This window comes from Bubalus bubalis, chromosome 9 (genome assembly GCF_019923935.1).
Source record: "Bubalus bubalis isolate 160015118507 breed Murrah chromosome 9, NDDB_SH_1, whole genome shotgun sequence".
In the NCBI taxonomy this organism is placed as follows: Eukaryota; Metazoa; Chordata; class Mammalia; order Artiodactyla; family Bovidae; genus Bubalus; species Bubalus bubalis.
Genome location: NC_059165.1, coordinates 42184331 through 42194426, shown reverse-complemented (window position 1 = coordinate 42194426; position 10096 = coordinate 42184331). Strand labels below are relative to the sequence as shown.

Genomic DNA, 10096 nt, shown 5'->3' with positions numbered 1-10096 from the left:
GGATAACTGAATTTCAGGTTTTCAGGCCTGTATATATTATTTAAATTATTTAAAGATGTATATGGTAGTATTTAAAAGTAAAAGTAGAGGTTTGACAGAAAACACAAAATTTTGTAAAGCAATTATCCTTCAATTAAAAAACAAATAACTTTTAAAAAGAAATCAATTCTCAAACTAAAAAAAAAAAGTAAAGTAGAATTTAATGCTCTCTCTCTCAAAAAAAAAAAAAAAAAAGAAACCTTAAGAAATAAAACAAGGCTATGTGTAGACTAACAATGAGGCCATGTAGTGACCCAAGGATTATGACTCATGTGTTAATGTGTGTGTGTGCATTTGTGTGTGTGTGAGTGTTTCACTATGGCTGGACTTGAAGTCAGGAGAATGAAGTTGAAGTGTAAACTGAGGTGCCTGGAACACAGTCTGGGGTCAGATCACCAAGGGCCTGAAAAGCCACATGAAGAAGCATGGGTACTTTCATGAGAGTAAAGAGGAACTCTTTTTTTTTTTTTTTACTGAAATATAGTTGATTTATATTTTTCATGCATGATCATTGAACTTTAAGGCAAAATTTATTTAAAAGAATAAGAATTTCACCATTGGAAGCATTTTCAAGGGCTAGCTGTAAGATCACAAAAATCTCCTCTACCTTGTACTGTATGACTCTTGAGATCTGGAAAAACTTTAACCTGAGAAAGAGGCTCATTTTATGGGCTCAATTACTTTTCCTGCTTATTATTAACCATGAGGATCCACTCAGCAAGCCTCCAATCATCTACAATGTAAGCATCAGCTTCCGTACTTTCTGTGATTTCCTGTGGAATGGGAATTCAGACTGCCTGGATTCTATCTTGACCACATATGAGCTGTGCGGCTATGAGCAATTTCCTTAACCTCTCTGTACACAATTACCCCTCTTTAAATTGGAGATAATCATACCTTCATCTTGAATTGCTGTAACTACTAAACGACATGGTCCATGGAAAGCGTTTAGCCAAATACTCAGCAGCAGCAGCAGCAGCAGGCAAATAGTAAGCAACCAATAAAAGTCACTTATCATTCAAGTAGCTGCTATTCAGGTAGTGTTGGAGGAGCATAGAAGAGAGAGTGACCTGTTGCAGTGTGCATTTTGTTACTGCCTGCTCAACATCCCTTCTTTTGTGGAACCCTTTCTTCCTCAATCTGTGTGAATCCAGTCCAGCATCTGAGTCAGTGGGTGCAACCAATCATTTTAACCTATTCCTTTGTAGGAACTGGTACAAGACAAAAACAATATATGGTTTACTGGGAGAGTCTAGTTCAGAGACATGGAGAATCATGACACCTGGAAAAGAAAGAAGAAAGATGGGTAAATTATCCATCTATCCAAAGCTTGATACATGGTGTCAAGCCTCTGCTTGTGTCTTTCTTTCAAGTTGTCCTTTCTAGCTCCGTACAGCCCTAATGTTAGGAAAATGAAAAGGAAGTATTAGTATCATTCACTCACTTATGTGCCAACTACTATGTTGTGTACATATATTCCCAACTGCAAACCTGTAAAGAAGAATTAACATTTCACATGATATATGCAAATAAAGAGGAATTGCAAGTGTCAATATTTTAACTCACAATATAACTTTTGTTGTCTAGTATATTAGCTAGAGTTTTTATGGGACAGAGAGTCACTCATATTATCCCTGGGAAGAACTAATTCCTGACAAGGACACTCATGGTCAGGAATCACTACGGCATCAGGAACCTCCAAGGCATCACTTGCTTTGCTCTCCTCTTAGGTGTCTCTCTCTGCTTGTCCTGAACCTCTCTCTGTGACCTCATGAGTTCAGCTAGTTCCTGGTCCACTTTATACAACCCAGTCCCAAGTCCTCTCTTTGACCCTCAACTCCCTCAACTCATCTCTCTGAGCTCACTGACTCATCCTCTCATTTATGAGTTCATTGGCCTTGAAAGAGGACTCCAGTCCCTCCAGTTCTCATTTCCCATGGCAGACTTCAGGTTGTAGTTCGATGGCAGGTCTGCGACTGGCACCCCAGGATCATGAGGGAAAGGACCACGCAGAATACATCATTCCATTTGAAACTTGAGGAATAAGGGCAATGAATGGGACACAGTCCCTCAGAAGTGGCTGGGGTGAATGAGAAATGGCCAAAAACTCTAACACAAATAAGATTTGTTTATGTTTTCCCCAAAATAGTCAGTTGAATCCAGTCAATAGTAACAGAGAATCCATTTCACAGAAGCCTAAACACATAAAGAGCTGGTTTTCCTTCTCATAACAAGACATCTGGATGTAGGCAACCCACATATTCAAAAATGTCAAGGACCCAGGCTCTTTTCTTTCTGTTCCTCCCCATTGAGTTGTCACAACATGGTCACTGTAGGGCTGACATTATGTCTGGATGTCAAGTTCATCTTTGGGAAGGGGAGTCAGAGCACTTTCACATCGTGTTCTATGACTTTCACTGAGGAAGGGAAGACCTTCTACGGAGACTTCCTCTTATAATCTGGAGCATGGCTACCAGTCAATTCTCAAATCCAAAGTATATGTCTATGACTGGTTTAGGATGAGCAGAGCAGGGACATCCCCTGAGTGTGGGGTTGGGACTTAGGGTCTCTGACATCAAGGGATGGAACATGCTGGTCTCATGAGAAAGTACTACAGTTGTATTAGGAGAAGGAAAGGCTGTTAGCTGAGCAACAAAGAGCACCTTCTTTAACAGAGCACACCTCTAAGAAAAGAGATCCTGAAAATGCACCCTATAGCTGGTCCAGTGCTTCCAACAGCAGCAACTTCTTATTGAGTGAATGAATAGATGAATAAATGAATGAATATTCTGACTCTTGAAACACAGAAACTAATACCAAGTTGAAAGAAGACAAGAGTGACAGTTATGAGATACAAATTTTCAGAAATATATGTGATATCTTGTCTCACCTCTTTGAACCTCAATTTCTTTATAAAATAAGACTGAATAATCCATTTGCCATAATTTGGGGATTAAATGAAACTTCTGCTGCTGCTGCTGCTAAGTCACTTCAGTCGTGTCCGACTCTGTGCGACCTCATAGACGGCAGTCCACCAGGCTCCCCCGTCCCTGGGATTCTCCAGGCAAGAACACTGGAGTGGGCTGCCGTTTCCTTCTCCAATACATGAAAGTGAAAAGTGAAAGTGAAGTCACTCAGTCGTGTCTGACTCCAAGCGATCCCATGGACTGCAGCCTACCAGGCTCCTCTGTCCATGGGATTTTCCTGGCAAGAGTACTGGAGTGGGTTGCCATTGCCTTCTCCATAAATGAAACTACATACAGGTAATTCTTTGAAACCAAAAAATTAGGAAATACTGTTTCAATTTACAAGCAATGGAAGCAAACACAGGAGGGAACTGGCATGGGTCAAAAGGCCTTAAAGATCACCTTTCCCAGGGATGGAGGGGCTCCACAAAATGACAAGGAGAAATAGAGCTTGGGATACATATTCTGATTGACTCAAAAAGTGACTGTTAAATTAATTTTACCCTCTGAAGATTTTACCCCAAAGAGTTTCCATTTGAATTATTTAGGAAGTGCTATAATATTGGAAACTCATAATCTTTTGGCAAGTCCAAGACTTGGGTTAAGAAATTGAAAATAGAAGCATTAGACATAAGAGATAAAAAAAAAAGTACACCATTCAGCTCCCCTGGGGATATCCTACTTGGCCCAAATATAATATAATCACTACTTTCAGGTTATATAACACTGGAACCAACCGCATATGAGTATAGCTCTCTGCCTGTGACAGTTGAGCTCAGTTCAATTTCAGAGACTTAGTGACAGTTGTTTTTTACAAATATTTAACCTAGCACAGGGTGATGGAGCATGCCCCACCCCCATGACTTTACATATGGCCACCAGGCTTGATAAGGCCTGTGCACGTGGCCAGAACTGTCATGAGTCACCTGCAGGCAGAAGCCTATAAGCATTCGTATGCAAGTCACTATTCTCCCTCCCCTGTTAGAACAACCGGCTCCAAACAGTGGGAGCTCCACAAGCCTAGATTCCAGGCTAAGAATGACATCAAGCCAGAACCCCTCCCTCATGGCCCTCCCATGGGAGCAAACAGAAACACAAACAAAGCTGTGTTGTTCTAAACCATTAAACTGGGTCCCTGCAGCATAATGTCACGTGTCCTAATGCCACCGCAGTCACATGGAAGCAGCAGCAAAAGGGGTTAGAAACATTTCTTGAAGTCAGGCAGTCCAGGAGTGGAGGCTCTGACACTTCTGAACCAGAAGTCCTCCTACTCTTCACCCTTTATCCTTGCTCTCATTCGTCCATCAGCCCAGATCTGGGGCTCTCAGGTCCGCATCTTCGAATCACCAGGGGAACCTCAAATACTTGCCCAGCTTCTACCTTGGACATTGTGATTTCACTGGTCTTGGGCAGGGCCTAGGCATTAGTACTTTTTATGCTAGATGTGCAGTTGGCTTTGAGAGCTACTTGTCTGCAGTTGCTTAATGTTATTTAACTGGTTCACCCTTCAGCACTCAGTCTGAATCTTCTCCAAAATGTCCTCCTGAATTCAAAGTTCTCCCTTGGGCTCCAATAGCAACCTGGTTACATCCGATCTCTAATTAGAACATCACATTAAAGTATCCATTTCCACATCTACTTTTCAAACAGAATGTAATCTCCCAGAACACAGGGACTGTACTAAAGTCTTCCTATAGGCCCAGCACCTAGATCTTGGCATCATCCTATATATCAAGGTATATACACAATAAATGCTTATTTAAGCAGAGAAAATACCACCTGATTAAATTTAAGAAATCATTGGCAGTCTCATAGAAAACTTTCATGGAAGCTTGGAAGAAATGACAACCATTCGAAGTTGAGAAGTGAATATGAAAGTAAGTTATTTGAAGATGTTGTCTTGAAACGAGAAATAGAAAGGGAGATAATGATGATCAAGAGAATGGGTCATTTCAGGGATGGGAAAAAAGTCAGTTTTGTAACACTGGGAATGAAATTAATCAAAAGGGGAAATGTGTTTTGCAGAAAAGTTTAATTTTTGTTAGCCAAAGATACAAAAGTAGGAGAAGGAGGTAGAGAAAACAGTACAGGTGTACACAAAGCCAAAAATAGCTACTTCTGTGTAGAAGGTTTGGGTGATATTTTTTTGTCTTCAAGCAAGTGCTCAATAAGTATTTGTTGGATGAACAAATTATCTCTGTGTGAGTAAATGAGTGTATTTTTTCACATGTCCATAGTTAAGTTCATCGTCAAGTTGTAAACTTCTGGCGTCTGACTCTTAGCAACCCCATGGACTGCAACCCACAAGGCTCCTCCGTCCATGGGATTTTCCAGGCAAGAGTACTGGTGTGGGGTGCCATTGCCTTCTCCGCAATCCAGCTAAAGCTACACCAATTCTCCACATCCCCATGCCCTCCAGGCATCCTCTATCACAGCAGTTTTTAACCAAGGGTGACATTTCCTCTAAGGGAGACTTTGGTAATGTCTACAGACTTTTGCAGTTGTCACTACCTAGGGCTGGGGGTGGGGTAGAGGGGAAACAAGTGCGTTCTATCGAATAGAGGCCAGGTATGCTGATAAACAATCCTATGATGCATAGTACAGTCCCCTCCTACAATGCATTATCTGGACCCAAATGCCATGTTTGAGAAGTTTAGCTCTATCAGTGTGTTATGTTTTTTGCTTCTCATCATCAGCACCAGAACTGATGGTGTCGGGGTTTCTTTCCTACTGAATAGAGTTCCTCGGGAACTGGAGTTCACGGTTGTTCTCCGCTTCACCTCAGCACCTAGAGGAGTGCCAGGCACCTTGACTCTCAAATCTGGTCCCATTTATCCTTGTCCTGAGAGCCCACAGCAAGTTGAGGATGACTGACCTCAAGTAAATGATGAGGATAAGGAAATATGTCACTTTGGAAAATGAAAACAAAAATGTGTTCAATTAACGAGTGTGCATACAAATGAAACTCATGATTGGGAGTTCTTCATGCTTTCATGTACTCACAAAATTATCTTTATAGCCATCAGTGAAAGATTGGTTCCTCTACTTTTAAAAATGTGCAAAATTTCTAAGTCCAAATATATGGTTTTAATTATGTTGTTGTTGTTGCTTACTCACTAGGTTGTGTCTGACTCTTTTGTGACCCCAGGAACTGTAACCCCCTAGGCTCCTGTCCATGGGATTTCTCAGGCAAGAATACTAAAGTGGGTGCCATTTCCTTCTCCAGAGGATCTTCCCAACTCAGGGATCAAACACACATTTCTTCCATTGGCAGATGGATTCTTTTACTACTGAGCCACCAGGATAGCCCTGGTTTTAATTATACCAGGATCCTAATGTCATAAGCAGATTGTAGAAATGTAATCTCGATGATCTCAAAAGACAAAAACGAAGGTCAATACATTCTATATTATTGGCATATCCACAGAAAATAATTTAATATTAACTAAACACCTTGCCTTCCTTCCTTCTAACCCATTCTTCCCCTTGCGTGTGTGTGCTGTCAGTGAGTTGTGTTCAACTCTTTGCAACCCCATGGACTGTAGCCCGCCAGGCTCCTCTGTTGATGGGATTTCCCAGGCAAGAATACTGGAGCAGGTTGCCATTTCCTACTACAGGGGATCTTCACAACCCAGGGACGGAACCTGTGTCTCTTGAGTCTCATGCATTGGCAGGTAGATTCTTTACCACTAACACCACCTGAAAAGCCCATTCTTCCCCTCAGTTATCAAAAGAAATTTTCTACACTATGATAGCCAAATTACCCATTATCAACTTTTCTAAAACAGATACATTTTTTCAGAAAAATAATAAGGGACCATATAGCAAGAGGCCTCTGAATGCAATACCACAGAAATTATATACTGACCCCTGATGATAGATCTCCTATCACTACAAACTACACACACACAGACACAATCTGAATTTCTGTAGTGTTTTTCTTTTTTCTTTTTTTTACTTCTATTTTTCTCCCAAATAACATGTCACTGGAATTACTACTACACCAATGTATGTGTGGAAATATTTCTAATAGGTGTAAAAAAAATCAGGACAACATTGTAAATCAACTATACTTCATTTAAAAATATATTAAAAAATTAGGCATAAAGAATGACCTACTCTAATGTCCATGGGGTCTCGAAGAGTCAGACACAACTGAGCAACCTCACTTTCACTTTTCACTTTCATGTATTGGAGAAGGAAATGGCAACCCACTCCAGTGTTCTTGCTTGGAGAATCCCAGGGATGGGGGAGCCTGGTGGGCTGCCATCTCTGGGGTCGCACAGAGTCAGACACAATTGAAGCGACTTAGCAGCAGCAGCAGAACTCTAATGTCATCCAACGTTCCTGGTAAGACTTAGAATTAGAGCTCAGGGACAGTCTCTAATTCTGTGTACCACCTGCTTTCTACTAAGCTGCATGTCTTGTTTCACAGAATGCTACTGGGTATGCCAGTAGTCATTGTGCTCAGGGGTTTCCAAACATTTTGAAAATGCTCAATTAAACAAAGTTAAGCAGGTTCCCAGAACCTGTAATGTTCCATCACAAAACTTCCGGAAAGAAAGGGAAAATAGAGCATAAATCATAAATTCAAAGGCCCACAAGACACAAAGCAGGGAACAACATGAGGTTGCAGGCAAGGCAAGGGCTGAGGGATATGGTGCCATCTAGTGGAGCCCTGACTGCACAGGGATGCCGCCCAACATTGTCTGTCGGGGCTTTCCTGACAAGTTACAAATCTGGGCTTTAATTTGAAATCTGCATGTTTATACATGTTGTCTTGGATTTAAAAAAAAAAAAAATGCATTGTAGTTGGAACATAATTTTTTTAAGTCAGATTAATCTGGCCCCATCGGTGAAAACTAGTAAACAATATTTAGCAATCTTCTTTGACCATATAACCTTTATTCAGAGTTCCTATTTTAATTGCCAAGAATTTAACAAAAGTGTCAAAAACATTGCCTTCGAAAACAAGCATCCAGCCCTCATGGACCACTTTGGTGTGAATAGCTCTGAATGTCCCCCAAATTACTCAAGCATGAGTTATTTCAGGGTTTACTCAAAGTGAAATTAATCTCCAGTCTTTTAACTGTTCATGTAGAAATGCTTCTAGACGGACGCCGTCCCTCCTCGGCGTGGCCTGAGTGCCCGGCCCGACCCCTGCCATGGGTTGCTGCTATAGCAGCGAGAACGAGGACTCGGACCAGGACCTAGAGGAGCGGAAGCTGCTGCTGGACCCTAGCAGCCCACCCACCAAAGCCCTCAATGGAGCCGAGCCCAACTATCACAGCCTGCCCTCTGCTCGCACTGATGAGCAGGCGCTGCTCTCCTCCATTCTCGCCAAGACAGCCAGCAACATCATTGATGTGTCTGCTGCAGACTCCCAGGGCATGGAGCAGCACGAGTACATGGACCGGGCTCGGCAGTAAAGCACCCGTTTGGCTGTGCTGAGCAGCAGCCTGACCCATTGGAAGAAGCTGCCGCCGCTGCCGTCTCTCACCAGCCAGCCCCATCAAGTGCTGGCCAGCGAGCCCGTCCCCTTCTCCGACTTGCAGCAGGTCTCCAGGATAGCTGCTTACGCCTATAGTGCACTTTCTCAGATCCATGTGGACGCAAAAGAGGAGCTGGTTGTCCAGTTCGGGATCCCGTGAAGAGAGAGGGGTCTCTGGACAGCTCTTCTTCTCCTCTCTTTGCTCTGTCTCCACCCTGCCTCCCCTGGCCCCCAGCCACACTGCGGCTTATACAGTATCCTAACCTGCTACTAATCACAGAAGAAAGTGGAGGAGGAGGAGAAGAGTGAGGCAAGAAGCTTGAGCAAGTGAGGATGCAGCAAGGGAGGGTAGAACCATTTGGGACTGGCCTTCGAAGCTCTGGCCAGGGGTGGGGTAGGGGTCACAGGGACAAGGCCCGGTAGCTCTCCCCCGTCATTGGGAAGGTGGAGGTGCCAGTGTGGGGGTGGTCACTAGGGGGCCTGTTAGGGCCCCCCTGCCCACCCTTCCTTGGCTCACTCCTGTCCCCCGTCCCTGATTTGGTGCTCACGTGCACCTCAGGAGGGCTTGTGACCAGGCTCTGGATGAGCTTGAATTTGAACGAGTTGAGTTTGTATTTCTAGCACCCTGGGTTTTTACATGTTTGGGGTTTTTTGGTTTTGTTTTGATTTGTCATCCTCGATAAAGGACATGTATCCAAAAAAAAAAAAAAATGCTTCTAAATGATTAAAATTATCCTTACATTTAGCCTTTGTCTAACTCTTCTGGGAAAACCAAAATTTAATTGAGTTGTGAAAAACAAATATAACACAGGTATTGATTCAATATGAAAAAGATCTTTTATCCTTCCAAAACAATTCTAAAAATCAAAGTGGTTTGAGGACAATTTAGCATTTTGTAGAAACTGGTAACACTCTCAAACAATACTATTATATTTGCAAACTCTATTTTCTAAAACAGAAAGCCTCTTTTGCTACTCCCGTCTTTTTTCCTTGTATTTATTTCTGCCCTGACTCATCCTAAAAATTAGAGCCTCCCAGTTGTCAATATAAGTACCTAGAACTGTGGCACTGAGGTAGCAAAAATATCATAAATTATATGGCTATTGATTTTCTTCTGGTGCCTTCATAGTCTACTCAATACCATTGCTTCTTCTAACTGCTAAAATACCATCCTCCTCCCAAAGAAAGCATTTAATGCCTTGTATTTCCAGAACCCTGAGAAACCAAATTTGTCTATAATGGAAAAATCACACTCACCTCCATTTTTCTATTGGATAAATAAAAGCCAGTACACACCATGATTTGAAACCTTGAGGACCCTATGCAATATCACATTTGGAGTCACTTTATTTAAAAAAAAATGGGGGGGACAATCATGAAATGCTTCCATGTTAAGTCCTCTAAGTCCAAGACTAGATGTCCTAATTCTAAGTTGTTTTCAGGTATTCTCGACAGCCTTGGTAACTAGGTAGAAGTGTTTTTTTCTATCTCGTCAATGAGAATTCTTGATGGAAAACAGGATTCGTGAGGTCTAAAGAGAATGTACAATTCTAAGAAGTATGTTTCATGTTTTGAAGAGACCTCTGCAATGTTCCAGCAA

At 42.1% G+C, this 10096-nt stretch overlaps 1 pseudogene; it reads left to right on the top strand.

Annotated features, from left to right (window-relative positions):
* Positions 1-8121: 8121 nt before the first annotated feature.
* LOC102415444 lies at positions 8122-8983 on the top strand (annotated as a pseudogene).
* Positions 8984-10096: the final 1113 nt, after the last annotated feature.